Source organism: Geotrypetes seraphini, chromosome 3, assembly GCF_902459505.1.
Source record: "Geotrypetes seraphini chromosome 3, aGeoSer1.1, whole genome shotgun sequence".
In the NCBI taxonomy this organism is placed as follows: Eukaryota; Metazoa; Chordata; class Amphibia; order Gymnophiona; family Dermophiidae; genus Geotrypetes; species Geotrypetes seraphini.
Window position 1 is genome coordinate 207,404,939 of NC_047086.1, and position 15,502 is coordinate 207,420,440.

The 15,502-nt window shown below is 43.8% G+C and overlaps 1 protein-coding gene across 1 annotated transcript in view; it reads right to left on the minus strand.

The window, feature by feature from the left end:
* MARCHF9 (membrane associated ring-CH-type finger 9) overlaps positions 1-15,502 on the minus strand; it is a 223,531-nt gene that overhangs the window by 26,373 nt on the left and 181,656 nt on the right. The gene's annotated exons all lie outside the window — the stretch shown is intronic.

Here is a 15,502-nt window from a genome sequence, read left to right on the forward strand (position 1 = left end):
CCCTCAAGAGTTTGGGGAAGGAGACAGGAGGTTCGGCTGGGGGCAGGGCTGGAGGCAGAACAGGGCAGGGCCAGGTGTCCTCTTTTTTTTTTTTTTTTTTTAAAGGGGAAATCTGAAAACTCTAGCTAGCCGGCTCCGGAAACCTGGAAATTCAATGCTGGTACCCAGACATAACCTGGCATTGAATCTCCAGGTTTAGTGCTGGCAACTTAATCTTGGGCCCTAGGTGCTGAGATTTATGCTCAGGTTACACATGTAGATGTACAGAATATTGACAGCGATGCACACATGTACAACCACAAAAGCCAATATTGCACCTAAACGCTATTCTGTTAAGAGTGAACTTAAGAGATGTAACATGTAAACGCAAGATGGGCAGAACATTAGCGGAATATAGGCAGGGCTCCCACTTAAGTGCATAACTTATTACATTACATGACAGATTTCTATTCTGCCATTTCCTTTCGGTTCAAAGCGGATTACAAAAAGAGTTATGGAAGAAGGGTTACAACGTTAGATCAGAGAAGGTTTCCAAGAGAGGGAAAAGTAGGATCTGGGGTTAGGGAGGGGACGGTAAGAGGGGGGTTAAGCTTTATTATAGAAGAATAATTTAACCAAAAGTTCGAAGAGGATCACAAATATAAACTCCTGACAGTACATCTCAGACTTATCATCAAGCGCTTACATCAAATACATCCATCAACAAATACAATGATTCAAATCTCAACTATACATAGATATAACATAATTCTATATATAATCATGTGAATTACTTTTAAAACAACCGTGTATTCAGTGAGTGGTAAAAAAAAAAAAAAGCATATATTCTGATATTGCTCTGATGCCAAGAGGTAGAGAGTTCCAAAGTTCCAAATAGAGAATGACACGGAGACAAATTTGTCACCGTCCTCATGGGATCTATTTCCATCCCTGTCCCATCCCCGCGGGTTCTGTCCCTGCCCCATCCCTGCAAACTCTGTCCTCACCTGCACAAGTCTCAAACACTTTCCAAATTGATCCACAGTGCCTCTTCCTTGTCCTGCAGATCCTTCAATTGTGTGGCTTTAATATGATCTTTATCATATAATGCTACTTCCCCTCCTTTTCTTTCTACTCTGTCTTTCCTGAACAGATTATAGCCTGGTATAACTACCGGTACATCCCAGTCATGGTTCTCCATGAACCACATCTCCGTGATCACCACTATATCCAACTCATCTTCTTCCATCACAGCTTCTAGATCCAGAATCTTGTTTCCCATACTTTGAGCATTAGTATATACTGCTTTCCAGACACTGCCCCCTAATTAATTAATTACAACACTGGGACAATAGAGGATTAAGTTACTTGCCCAGTGTCACAAGGAGTAATGCAGGGCTTGAACCCACAACCTGAGGGTGCTGAGGCTGTAGCTCTAACCACTAGAGGCTACTCTCTTGTCTGGAGGCCGGATTCTCAAAACTTGCTATGCCTTTAACGATGGTCACTAAACCAGCTCCAACCGGTTTAGCGTGGCAGTATTTTACTGTGTAATTATCAGAACAGCTCACTGTGGTCTTTTCCGAGCTTCCTAGCAGTCTCAGACTGCCATGCAAATGTGTTACAATGAGGTCATAAATATTAAAATGGTAGTAAAATGGACTCATTAATATTTAAACGAGCACTCCGAGTTATCCTCTATCATTGCCAGGTAATTCTTCAAGCGTGGCGCCAGCTTTTGACGACCAAATATTACCAGCTTGTCTGATGGCACGTCCCAGGCATGCATTTCTGACTGTGGCTCATGATAAAATAAAAAAAATAAAAATAAAAATAGACCATTCACATAAATTATAGTAGTATAGCTGTATAATTGTTTCAAGGAAAAAAAATCTCAAAAGCACGTGTTTCAGGAACATGTACTAAAGGCGTGTTTTATGCACGCTTGTTGAAAGCTGACGCTTGCACCTCCCCTCCCTTCTCTTCCCCTCCATCCAATAGCGCTGGCACACCTATGATTGACATAACAGATGCATGTGATGCGTGCCTATGACGTGTGCATATATTTCACTCTAATAAGGCACACCCACAATATGCATGCACATCTCTTTCCATAGACTATTCTGCGCATGTGCCAATCGCTATCACTAGCAACTCATGTCATGCAAATTTGGCGACCCTCCGTGGACCTAATTTGCATGCGTGGTTCTTCGAGAGTGACTCGTCTTTTTGAAATCATTACATTTATGGCTGCCATAGCGGCCCATCAGATTTTACTGGCGATATTAGAGAATCTGGCCCTGGGTTCTCATTAGTGCACTTACTTATCTGCCATGGTGAATGCTTTCAACAGGGCAAAGGGTAGTAATTATTTTGTCACTTTGGGCTAAATTCACTAACAATAGCGACTCGATCACTGTTGGCTGATTCTTTGGCCGATTTTCCAACAGCGATTGATTCATTATTAAGTTTGCATGCAAATGATTTGCACGGAGATGCGAATCATTTGCATGCAATCCCACTGACTTGACATGCACAGAGCCTTGACAGTAGTAACAGGGGAAGCAGCCGCCTGCCACTGCTCTCACGGCTTCTGCTTTTTTTAAATTTAATGAAACAGATGTTCTGAGCGACTTAAACACGCATCATCTGTCCCATTAAAAACGCCCTACCCCCGTGCTAGCACACCCGAGCCACCGTCCTCCCCCTGAACGCCCACTCCCTCCTGCCCGGAAAGACCTTCCATCTCCCCACGAAGAAAAAGGCAGGAAGGATGCTCACTCTAGTGCCTAAAAAAAAACAAAACCACATTCCCGACGCTGCCCCTGCGCCCGCCCCCCCCATCATCCCCCATCTTGCACGAATATGGCAGAAGGGATGCCAACTCCCTCCTGTCGTCGCAAACCCCCACTGCCATCAGCCAGGCCGGGGAAGGCCCACCCCCCACCCTCCTCCCCATACCTCAACAAGTTGGGAGCACGAGGTGTACTCAGTCCCTCCTGCTGCGTAGGGCTCCTCCGTGCGAATGCGGGTGTTAGGCCTCCGCCCCCAGAGTGGGACCTAAGGCCCTGATTGGCTCAGGTGTCTTGGGCTCCTCTTCTCATGGGAGGGGCCTTAGGCCCCACCCCGTGCATCACATGATGCACCGAGGACGGGGCCTAATGCCCGCATTCGCACGGAGGAGCCCTACGGAGCAGGAGGGACTGAGCACCCCTTCTGCTCCCAACTTGTTGAGGTACGGGGAGGGGTTGGGGAGCTGGGGTGCGTGGTCGGTGACAGGAGGGAGTGGGCATCCCTCCTGCCTTTTTTGGGGGGGTGTTTGGGGGTGGATTTGTCAGGGAGGGGGCTTTTATTCATTTTTTGTTTTAAGTGGCCATGCAAAATATCTGGCCCATTAAAAAAAAAGAAGCCACTGACAGCAGTGACAGGAGGCTGCTTCTCCTGTCACTCCTGTCAGGGCTGCCCCGATTCAATCGCTCACTGAGCGATTGAGTTGGAGAGTTTGCGTGCAAATCATTTGCATGCACGAAAGGTAGTGAATCAATTGCTGTTTCAAAATCGACCAGTAATCGGCCAACAGTGATTCGCTACCTTTTAGAGAATCTGGGACTTTGTCTATTCCTTTAATCTCCTCTCCACAGAGGACTCAAAAAAGTGTCATAATTAATTAGTCTCACCTTTCTTTTTCATTCTTCTTCTCAATCATTTCCCCACCACCATCTTTTCCCCCTTCTTCCTTGTAATTACTATGTTTGATTCTCCTGGCACAGCACCAGTAACTTCCAAAAGGCTCATTTTATTTACTTATTGGGATTTATGGCAAGATTCACTTATAGAAGAGTACAGCAGGTAGCGCTTGATATAAAAATCACAATTAAGTAAACAGTATAAACAATAATAAAATGATCAAATATAAGCATGAATATAATCAATGAGGTATAAACTTGGAGATGATAACTTTGAATCCCAGTAATAGGACTAATATGTAATAGTATCTGAAATAGAAATATTTAACAGACGGGGGTATAATATTTGCATGGGGGAGGAAAACCCCTTTTAATCTGTTACAGGTCTAAATGCCAGTTTTCAGACATCCAAAACACAAACAGAGCTTCTAAAATAACCACCTTAGTTTTTCTGCGATAGCCTTTCCTTTCCCGTTACTGACTGCATCCAATTGACTCTTTTACAGGCTTAAAGATCTCAATCTGTATACTTTAGAGGAAAAGCAGGAGAGGGGAGATATGATAAAGACATTTAAATATGTACGTGGCGTAAATAGGCATGAGTCAAGTCTCTTTCATTTGAAAGGAAACTCTGCAATGAGAGGGCATAGGATGAAGTCAAGAGATGATAGGATCCGGCGTAATGTGAGGAAATACTTTTTTACGGAAAGGGTGGTAGATGCGTGGAACAGTCTCCCAGAAGAGGTGGTGGAGACCGAGACTGTGTCTGAATTCAAAAGGGCCTGGGATAGGCAGGTGGGATCTCTCAGAGAGAGAAAGAGATAAGGGTTACTGCGGATGGGCTGACTGGACAGGCCATTTGGCCTTTATCTGCCATCATGTTTCTACGTATTTGAAAAAGGATAACCTCTCTTAATATTTTATATCTGGCTCACCAGTGTTTGTGCACTCATTTGGACCTGTTTCCATTTTTTATAAGATACCTCTTTGGTTTTAATAGCCAGTGTCACAGAACATTCAGCCACACTGGTAGTTCTCTCTTCTTTTAATCATTTTTAGTATTGATGTTTTTTGTGCTATAATGCAACAAAATTAAATACATACAATGCAACAAGGAATCAGAGACTTAACATTTCATCAATGAACAGATTAGCAGTGTCACCACCAGCTTTTCCAATGCCCCACTCCCCATAAAAGCCTTTATTCAGACTATATGTAATATGGCCTCAGAACCTACTACTTAGATATAACATTATGCATTATCCTACCCCCTACCTCTTTTGCGCCTCTAAATTATTTATGAGTAGGATTTAGTTGAGTCTGAGGAATATGGTTTCCTCCCTGCACTCCCAAAAGCTTCTGTACTAATAATGGACAGAAGGATTTATCATAAACACTTGGTGTGTATACAGAATCTAGCACACAGGAATAAAATGGGCTGCATGGCATTTGGCACAAGCTAATCATTAGCATGTGCTAAATCTGTTAATGCACCTTAGTAAAAGGCCCCCTTAGTGCTTGAGACATGCAAAGAGCCCTAACAGTAGTGACAGGGGAAGCAGCCTCCTGTCACTGCTGTCAGTGCTTCTGCTGGGGTGTACGACTAGGAGCATTAAGACATGGATTGGGGAGTGCATTAGCAGGATCCAATCAGCCACGCAAGAAGCCCCACTTATAGCTGACTGGTTAATTAAATCACATACAGTGGAAGATTTAAGTTATTCCGTTCTAGATAAAGTTCAGATTACAAGGGGAGGAGATATAGCTCACGTACTGTGGCAAAAGGATATATGCGTTGAATACTCTTCACCCTAACGGACTTGATGAGATCGAGTGGTTAGCCTTCCTTTGAAGTGTTCAGAGGGGGTATATGGCTTTCCCTATCTGGTAGTAATGTATTCAATGTCCACTCCGTTAAGTGTCAAGATATGATATCTTTGAGACATTTAATTCATGATGTCATCACGTTCAAATTTATGATGTCATCAAGTTCAAACATCATCTATGTGATCTTCATTTAGAGTGGAATTTGGCGGTGTTTCCCCTCAGTTGTAAAATGCAAAGCCACATTACAAGGACCTTTTGACTTTCTATACAGCATGTACGGTTTCAGCTTTCTTCCGTTTGCTTGTAACAGTATTATTTTGCATATAAGCAGTTTGAAATGAGTTTTACATGGGATTCCTTTTGCTGTTTACAGAAATGCTGACAATTTGATAGTAGTCACAGCAAGTTTTTGGTGGTAGTTTTCCTACCAGTGAAGAGTGTTTGAAACTCCAGCATGGGTCTCCTGAAGCAGATCACGAAACGGGGCCGCATCGGAACCCTTAAATCGCATCCAAGATAAGTGACGTTATTTTTTTGATTGCTTGTCAGCTGTATCTTTATGGCATCAGGCTTATCGATTCATATCAATGAAAAATAGAAAACTACAAAAAAAGTACAAAAAATAACATAAATAAAAAGTACTAGCAAAAATAAGAAGTGAAATACAGAAATTGATTGAAGAAGCATATAATGTGCTATGACTGGACAATAAGTTTTGCGAGGGAGGCAATAGAGCTTAACTACTCTGAGCATATTGGAGTGATATCAATCAGTGCACTGTTTTCATTTTCTCTTCTCAACAGTTGTTGTTGTGAAGGATAGAAAAATATCAAATGGATAAGAAGACTCTAGAAACGAGTTAAGAGCACAGACAGAAGGAAGTGCAACCAGAGACTGGGAAAAGATGATCTTATTTTCAAAACCCAGACAAAGTAACGGTTTTGAAAAGCCTTCTGCACGCCCAGACATGCCCTCTAAAAAGAGGACATGGACGGGTAAATCCAGACGTCTGTTAACCCTACATCCACGTATGCATGGAGGCCCTCTAGACATGGCCAAGAGCTCGGGGAACGAGACACGAGGATCGTGTGGGGGTGGATCTGGGGCGGGGCTGAGGGCAGAACAGGGCAGGAAATCTGGTAACCCTATGTTCAAAGAACCAGGAAGTTGCAACAGAGGGAAAGCCTGAAGCTACCTTGAGCAAGAGAAATGAGTTGCTGTTTGCAGCCAGAAAAGACCTACAGGATTTAAAGTTATCAGGGGGGGAGGGTAAGGGGGGGCAGGGGAGTGGATAGATGCCAGGTGAGTGGCAGGGTTATCATGCCCACCCAATTTAGGCTCAGGTCCACCCAGAATTGGATATCTGGCTATATGCCCCTGTTTTAAAGCTTTCAGGATGGACACCCCTTCCTATTTACCCCCCTTCACCATTCCATATTCTCCCGCCTGTGTTCTTCACTCTAAAAACAACCATCAGTTGTTTGTCTCGGGTCCTAGAGCCACACAACCTGAATCGACGAGATCTTGTGGTTTCTTTTTTATGGTTGTGTTTTTTACTTGGAATAATCTTCCCCTGTCCATTCATATTGAAGCTCTTTCAAAAATTTTAAAACCGCTGAGAAAATCTGACTTTTTCAGCAGACATACAGAACCTGCAATCACTGTCTCCCCTTCACATCTCTCTTTACATCCCCATCTCCCTCCTACAGAATAACTGATTTAGGAGCTCATTTTCAAAAGAGAAAAGCATCCAAAAATGGCATAAAGGGGCAGATGGATGTTTTCGCCCAAAGCCCTTCTGATTTGATATTTTCAAAACCTATTTTCTAGATCAGCGGTCTCAAACACGCGGCCCACGGGCCGCATGCGGCCCCCCCAGGGACTATTTTGCGGCCCGCGATCTGTACTTGCCTAAAGCAGGGGTCCCCAATCTGCTTCCCTTCCCACTGCCCTCCCCTAAGCCACCACAATCGGGGAACAGGCCACCGCCCGAGGTCTTAGCTCTCCCTGCATATCTTCCCCAGCTCGGAGCCAACCAATTCTCGCCACCCGACGTTCAATTCTAATGTCGGGGAGGAAGTTCCGGGCCAGCCAATCGCTGCCTGACTGGCCCGGAAGTTCCTCCCCGAAGTGGGTGTGTTGTGGGCAGGACTAGGGCGGTTTTATGACTTGGACTTTTATCTACCATAATCAACCATTTTAGAAAATGCCTAGGATGTTAAAGGTATCCTGACTGACCAAATGACCACTGGAGGGATGTACATGACACCCCCCTCTCAGCCACCCAGTGATCATTGACCCCTCCCACCACCCAAAGATGTGAATGAAACAGTACCTAATGGTCTGTATGAGAGCTTCAGATGTTATGGTCAGTCCTAGCAGAGCAGTAAGCAGATCCCTAGAGTAGCCTAGTGGGAGGTATAGTCAACCACAGAGATGGGGACTCAGGCCCACACCCCACTCTGACTACAACCAAGGGGGTGCGGAAAAGTTCTCAGCCTAACCAAGAAGGGAATGACGTAGAGCCATGAAACTTACAAATTATTCCACATATTCTCCCCTAAGTTCAACACACGTCTAAAGTTCTATAACCCTTTCAAAAAGTACTCTGATGTCTGGTCATTGGAATACCGCTTCGTTGTTACAATCACCTCCAAATCACTCGAAAATTGTTGCCATTTCAAACACTTTTTTAAAAGTTTGGAAACAGAAAATAGTCAGATGGAGCAAGATCTGGTGAGTAGGGTGGATGGTGTATGCACTGAAACCCCAACTGTGTCAAAATATCCATCACTTTGTGAGCAGGTGTGTTGTCTTGCAAAAAGAGAACTCCTTTTTCCAGCTTCCCTTTCCTTTTTTCTTTCAAAGCCTCCTTTCATCAGCACAGCAAGTTACAGTAGTCTGCATTAACTGTTTGGCCCCTTGGAAGATAGTCAGTCATTACAACACCTTCCTGATCCCAAAAACATGATTTTCCTGCTGACTTATGGGTCTTGAATTTCCTTGGCCCTGGAGAACCTGAATGCCACCATTGCATGGACTGGTGTTTTGTCTCAGGATCATAGTGTAACCATGATTCATCAACAGTAACTAGTCATTCCAAAAAGTTGGCACCAGCTCGCTGAAAATGCTGCAAAATCAACTTGGAAGTGTCCACTTGATGTTGTTTCTCTTCAGCATTTGGGCACCCACTTAGATGACAGCTTCTGTATACCCAGCTGCTCATGGATTATACCATCCAGTATGTTTCCTGAATATCTGTAGTATCTCAGGAATTCATCAATCTGCCAAAATCAGGTCATGGACATGGTCAACAATTTCAGGAGCTGACACCATTTGAGGCCTCCCAGACCTTGCTGCATCTTTAATCTCAAAATCTGCACACTGAAAATTTGCATAACACTTCTTCACTTTGGAGTATAATGAGCATTTGTCACTCAATGTATGCATCATACATTCATGAATTTCCTTTGGAATTTTCTTCTGCAGGAATAGGAACTTTCATGATGGCTCAGAGTTCCACACTTGAAAATTCCACACTTTTCATTGATATGGTTCAATGAACGATCTGAAACAATGTCAAAAAACACAGCATTATGATTCTGCAAATTGGTACTTTGCAAAATAAAATAGCACTCTTTTCAGCTACAGTGGCAAAATAATGATCAGAATTTAGGAAGCTGGTTGGGCTGAGAACTTTTCAACACCCCCTCGTATACTTATGGTGGAATATGTGAGCCTTCCAAAATCCACCCAAATTCCCCTGTACCTACATTTCCATGACAATTATTATCATTTTGACGTATTGTAATCGCATGGTTGGTTTGACTGGTCCCTTTAACATTGTGATCCACTTTTAATGTCTTTGAGGTATATGTGGAATATAAAAACTATTCCTATGCTAGGCTTTAAATTTGACTCCCATTAGTGATATCTTAGCATCAATTGCATTACGGTTAAAAACAAATGAGATAAAACTAAATCCAGAGAAACGTAGGGCATTGTGGTTAACTGGTGGTTGATGACTTCTATTGTCTCACCAGTTATTTCAGGACATTCTTTGCCATTATTTTCCTCATTAAGGATATTAAGAGTTGTTATCGATTCAAGATCAAGTGTCAGCCTAGTTTTTGAGTATTGAGGAATATTAAAGCTATTAAATCTTTTCAGCATTATAAAGTTCTTTTGTCTTTGATAGTCTCTTCAGTAATTAGTCAAATTGATTATTGTAATTTGATCTAAAATGGAGTTATTGTAACTACATAACAACAACTCCAAGTGATACAGAATACTGCTGTAATATTAGTTTCTGGAATGTGTAGGTTTGATCGTGTTAAATCTATGTTGAAGAAATGTAATTGGCTACCAGTTGAATATATCAATCTAAATTTAAGGTGCTAATTCTGACATTTAAAGCGTTTCATAGTGGTCTTCCAAGTTATTTAGCTACTCTTCTGATTCTGTAGCTATCTCAGACAACCCCAAGAGCACGAGCAAAAAATTCACTTGTAGGTAATCCCCCTCCAACAATAACTCCCCCCCTCCCCCCTCCGCCTCCCTCATGAGGCCTTCCCCTTTTTTCTCTACTTCCCTCTTCCTCGGTCTAGTGCGATTAAAGCTGATAAATAATTGTAATTCTGTTATTCTGTAATTCTGACAAATTATTGTAAATCTGCCTGTCCATGCAGACCCTAATCTAATTCAATGTAAACCGCCTTGAACTCGCTGGGTATGGCGGTATATAAGAATAAACTATTATTATTATTATTATTCTTTGAATAAGGCAAGATTAGAAGTGACAAGAGAGATTCAGCTTCTTTTTTTTTTATCTTGCTTCAGTACTTTGGGGAATTCATTACCAAAATATCTTCAAGTCAAACTGAATTGTAAGAAATGTAAAGTAGGGTTAAAAACATTTTTTCTAAGGCAATTGACAAAGAAATTTGGTGAGCTGGAACTGGAAAGAGTGTGGGGGATGGCTGTGTGACATGAGAATGCTGATTTAATTGTATATTATTTTTATTGTACATGAAGAGATGTTTTGTTTTCATAACTTACTAATTATATTGTATTTTACGTTACTTTAGTCTGTAAATCGCTTTGGCATTTTTTGAAAGGTGGTATACTGCATAAACATAAACTGTGATTTGGGAGCCCAGATGGGGTTATGTCATATAGGGAATGAGGGCAGGGACAGGGTTGCTTTCCCTCCCTCTAGACCTCCACTATGACCTATGCCCACTAGTGGCACTCAGCTGGGCCTGAGTCAGTTAACATTCGCAGGCCTTGCTCCTTACTCTTCTGGGAAATTCCTGTTAGACTGGAAGTTTATGCACAGTGCTGGCACTGTATGTGAGCACACACTGATACAGAGCGCAGTGCTGACTGCTGCTGCTACTGCTGCCTACTCTTCACACTTTGGATAAGTTGTAGATGGGGGAAGTATATGGGAGAGAAAAGGGAAGTGGAAGTCTGTTATTTAAGTTTCATCATCAGCTGAGGTCATGTCAATTTTTAAGCATTAAAATGAAACCACATTGGATAACAGTTTGAGAAGCACTGTTTTCTACACAGAGATTCAGACTTTAGTTTATCTCCTGCAGAAGTTTTACTCATCTTGACTTTTCATCATTAATACTGAGTAAACCTTACTGCCAATTTGATTGGGCCTGTTACTCTGGTATCACAGTATTGGTTATTTAATCTCTACCAGGTTTCTGACCAATTCCAACCAATTCACAGAGGCAAGTCTGACTCAGGGCTGGAGTTAGTAGGCTGCAAATAGGGCAACTGCCCTGGGTCCCCATGGTAGAGTGGGCCCTAAGCCTGCTTGGGGTTGAAAAGGATAGGGCTCCTTTTACTAAGCTGCGATAGTGTTTTTAGCGTGCGCTAAACCCGTGCTATGTGGCTAGAACTAACGCCAGCTCAATGCTGGCGTTAGTGTCTAGCGCGCACGGCAATTCTGTGCGTGCTAAGTGTGTGCTAAAATCGCTATCGCAGCTTAGTGGAGCTCATATAGCCTGGGGGGGGCCACTCTCGTTTGTACACTGGGCCCCGACAAGTTTAATATCAGCCCTGGTGTGTCTGCAGTGGACAAAATAAGCAATAAAGCAGCGTGTAGAAGAAAAATTAAGATCTATCAACTATTATTCAAAAATAGAACATTAATAAAACCAAGTTAAACAGGTGGCAGGCCCATAGATTTAACTGTATTTTGCACTAACATTTGATCATTTTTCAGCTGTGCTGTTAAAACAAGCTATTCCACTCTCCCCCCTCCCCCCCCCCCTGTTACCGGTTGGTGTGACTCGAGAGAGCAGCCTAGAGTTATCTGCCTTTCGTTTCTTCCTGCTGGCAATGTGGTATTTTAGATTTTTCTTCTTGTTATTATGTTCTTTCTTGTTGCTTGTACCGCATTGTTTCCAGATGCATATGTTTATATCTGCTTCTAATGCAGTGTTCTCCCCAGCGCCTTTCAGCCGGGCGCCCCGCCCGGCTAGATTAGGTGAGCGCCCGGCTGTCGTCTTGACTGCAAATTCGCCTCCGCCTGCCTTTTATTTTTTTTTAAGCGCCAAAAAAAGAGTTTTCAGCTTTACTTTTTTAAACAATTTTCCTACTGCTGGTCGATTTTTACAGTCGCAGTTGGAGGCAGGGGCTGCAGGCTCATTATGACCCAGTGCACAAACAGGAAGAGCCCCGACGTCGTGTTTACTTTTGTTCTGCAGCTTATCGCACAAGACGCTCCTGCACAAAGCGAAACCAATCGGAAAGAGGAGAGGCGGTAGCTTGCAGCTGCATGCTTCAGTAACTGCTGCTGGCTAACGGAGAGAGAAGGTACCGAAGATAAATGAAGTAGGTCCGAGAAATAGATTCGCTACAGGCTAAGGCGGGAGATAGGGCAGGGAGGAAAGCTTAGAACTTGGTGTTCTTGCTTGCTTCGGGTCTTCCTCGCTGCCGGGTCCTGCCTACTTTCTGTTTCCATGAAGGCAGGACCCAGCAGAGAGGAAGGCCCGAAGCAAGGAAGAGCTCCAAGTTGTAAGCTTAGCTCCGTCGCTGACCTATCTCCTGCCTTAGCCTGTAGTGAATCTGCCGACCGAGGCGGGGGGGGGGGGAGAAGAGATGGGGGGAGAGAAATGCTGTTACTGCTGCACCCAATTAGGGGGGAGAGAAATGCTGCTGCTGCACCCAATGGGGGGGGGGAGGAAGACCAGGGAAAGGAGAGGAGAAGAAAGAGATGCCAAGACCATAGGAGGGAGGGAAAAGAAAGGAGATACCAGACTATGGGGGGGGGAGAAGGAGACAGATGCCAGACCAGGGGAAAGGAAGGAAGGAGGGAGAGAAAGAAAGGAGTGGAGATTACAAGATAATGGAAGGGGTAGGTGAGAGGAGTGAAATGCCAGGGCATGGGGGAGGGGAGGGGAGGGAAGGGAAACTAAGGAGACAAATGCCAGACCAGAGGGAAAAGAAAGAAAGGTGCCAGAGCAAGGAAGCAGAGGGAGACATAGGAGAGGAGAGAGATTCCAGGGCATGAGGGGAGGGATGGGAAGAGAAATGCTGCTGCAACATCCAATTAGGGAGGGGGGAGAGGAAGAGAAGTGCTGCTGCTGCTGCACACAATTGGGGAGAGAGAGGGGAGAAGGAAGACAAGGGAGAGGAAAGGAAAGAGATGCCAAGACCATAGAAGGGAGGGAAAGGAAAGGAGCTACCAGACCATGGAGGGGGGAGAGATGTCAGGGCATATGGGGGGAGGGGGAGGAGACAGATGCCAGACCAGGTGAAAGGAAGGAGAGAAAGGAAGGAGAAGAGATGCCAGATAATGGAGTGGAAGGGGGAGATGGAAGGAGAGGAGAGAGATACCAGAGCATGGGGGAGAGAAGGGGATAGAGGTGCCAGAGCATAGGGGAAGTGGTGCAGACAAAAAAAATGGAGAGGGGGTGAAGCTGAAATGGAGAGAAAGGGCACAGGAGTACAAAGGCACAAAGTACAAAGGTCACAGAGTACAAAGGAGAGAAAGGGCAAAGGATATACAGTTTATTGGGACATAGAAAGAGGGAAGATGCCATATGGAACAGAGAGAGGGCGGACACTGGATGGAAAGGGCAGAGAGGGTGGACAGTGGATGCAAGGGGGAGAGAGAGAGAGGGCAGAGGCTGGGTGGAAGGGGCAAAGAGAGAGGAGAGATGTTGCATGGAAGGGAGCGAGGACAACCGCTGAATAGAAAGAAGAGAGTGAAGAGAAGATGATTAAAGCAGAAACGACAAAAGGTGAAAAAAAAATTTGTTGTAGAATCAAGTAGTATTGTAACTGTATTGATTAAAGTTTATCAATAGAAAATGGAAATAAGGCAGTTTTTTGGGGACTAAACTCCTTTCCTCAGGTCAGGAGAGGATACCATAACAGCAGTATACTGTACTGTCTTGAAGAAAGAATTGGCCTCTGAAAGCTAATTACTACTAATTGAAAAATGGATTAGTCCAATAAAATGGTATTTTCTTATTTCTCTCTTCCCTGTTTTATTTATATTTGTTAATTTGTAAAGTGGTGATTGTTATGTAGCAGTTTTTTCAAATTTACATCTACTGTCTTTATATTTTGCACAGTATTAGGGTACGTGTCACTGTTTCTGTGGTGTTGCATTGTATGCAGAGTCTGGTTTATTGACGTTTCAGTTTAACTTTTGTCTACATATTTCTATTTTTAGTTTGTGATTATTCCATATTAGGCGAGGGTGTATCTCTGTTCTGTGTGTATGAAAAGGACATGGCTTTCTGTTAGCAATGACTGTACAGGATCAATTGACTGTGCAGGATCTGGCTTGTTTAGTTTTACAATGCATGTGTTGGTGTTCCAGTGCTCACTGCAGTGTTTAAGATGCTGCCTTTTTCTAGGTGCACCCTTGTTGTGTAACTCATGGATTATTACTAAAAATAACTTTTTTTATATAGAGGAGGGGGTTATTAAAAAATGATCAGCACTGGCTGTCATATATACTAGGTACGCCACTGGATTTAATGATCCTATGCTAACTTTACTGTTGATGTAGGTGTTGTCCCCCCCACACACACTATAAGCTGTATTAACATCAAACAGCTTTCAAATGACATTATAAGCAAATAAAAATAAAATATTTTTAATACATTGCTAATTATTACCTGCATTTTTAACTAAACTGTTTTGCCTAGCTCTCACTTTGATTTTTATCTGCTACTTTTTTATTTTGCTGTAGTGCGATCACACAGGTCTCCTTCAAATTATGTGGAAGAGGTTTGGAAGTGGGGATCGCATCTATTTCATATCCTCAGTGAGACCTCAGGAAGGAATATAGTGATCAAAATATTATTAGAAGTGCTGTAGAGATGTTTCTTGTATGACTGGATGAGCTATATTTATCTTTTTTTTAGTTGTTTAAATTCATGCAGAAATAAATGGCTAGATTGAACCTAATGATTTCATTAACGCATTTCCCTTTTTTAAATCTGTATACCAGCGGTCTCAAACACGCGGCTGCGGGCCACATGCGGCCCCCCAGGGACTATTTTGCGGCCCGCAATCTGTCCTTGCCTAAAGCAGGGGTCCCCAATCTTCTTCCCTTCCCCACTGCCCTCCCCCAAGCCACTGCAATCGGGGAACAGGTCAGCGCCCGAGGTCTTAGCTCTCCCTACATATCTTCCCCAGCTCGGAGCCGACCAATTCTCGCCACCCAACGTTCAATTCTAATGTTGGGGAAGAAGTTCTGGGCCAGCCAATTGCTGCCTGGCTGGTCTGGAAGTTCCTCCCCGACGTTAGAATTGACGTCGGGTGGCGTGAATTGGTTGGCCCGCGCTGGGGAAGATATGCAGGGAGAGTTAAGACCTCGGCACTGGCCTGTTCCCCGATTGTGGCGGCGGCAGCCTGTTCCCTGATTGTGGTGGCGGCAGCCTGTTCCTCGATTGCGGTGGTGGCAGCCTGTTCCCCGATTGTGGCAGCGGCAGCTTGTTCCCCGATTGCGGCGGTGGCGGCCTGTTACCTGA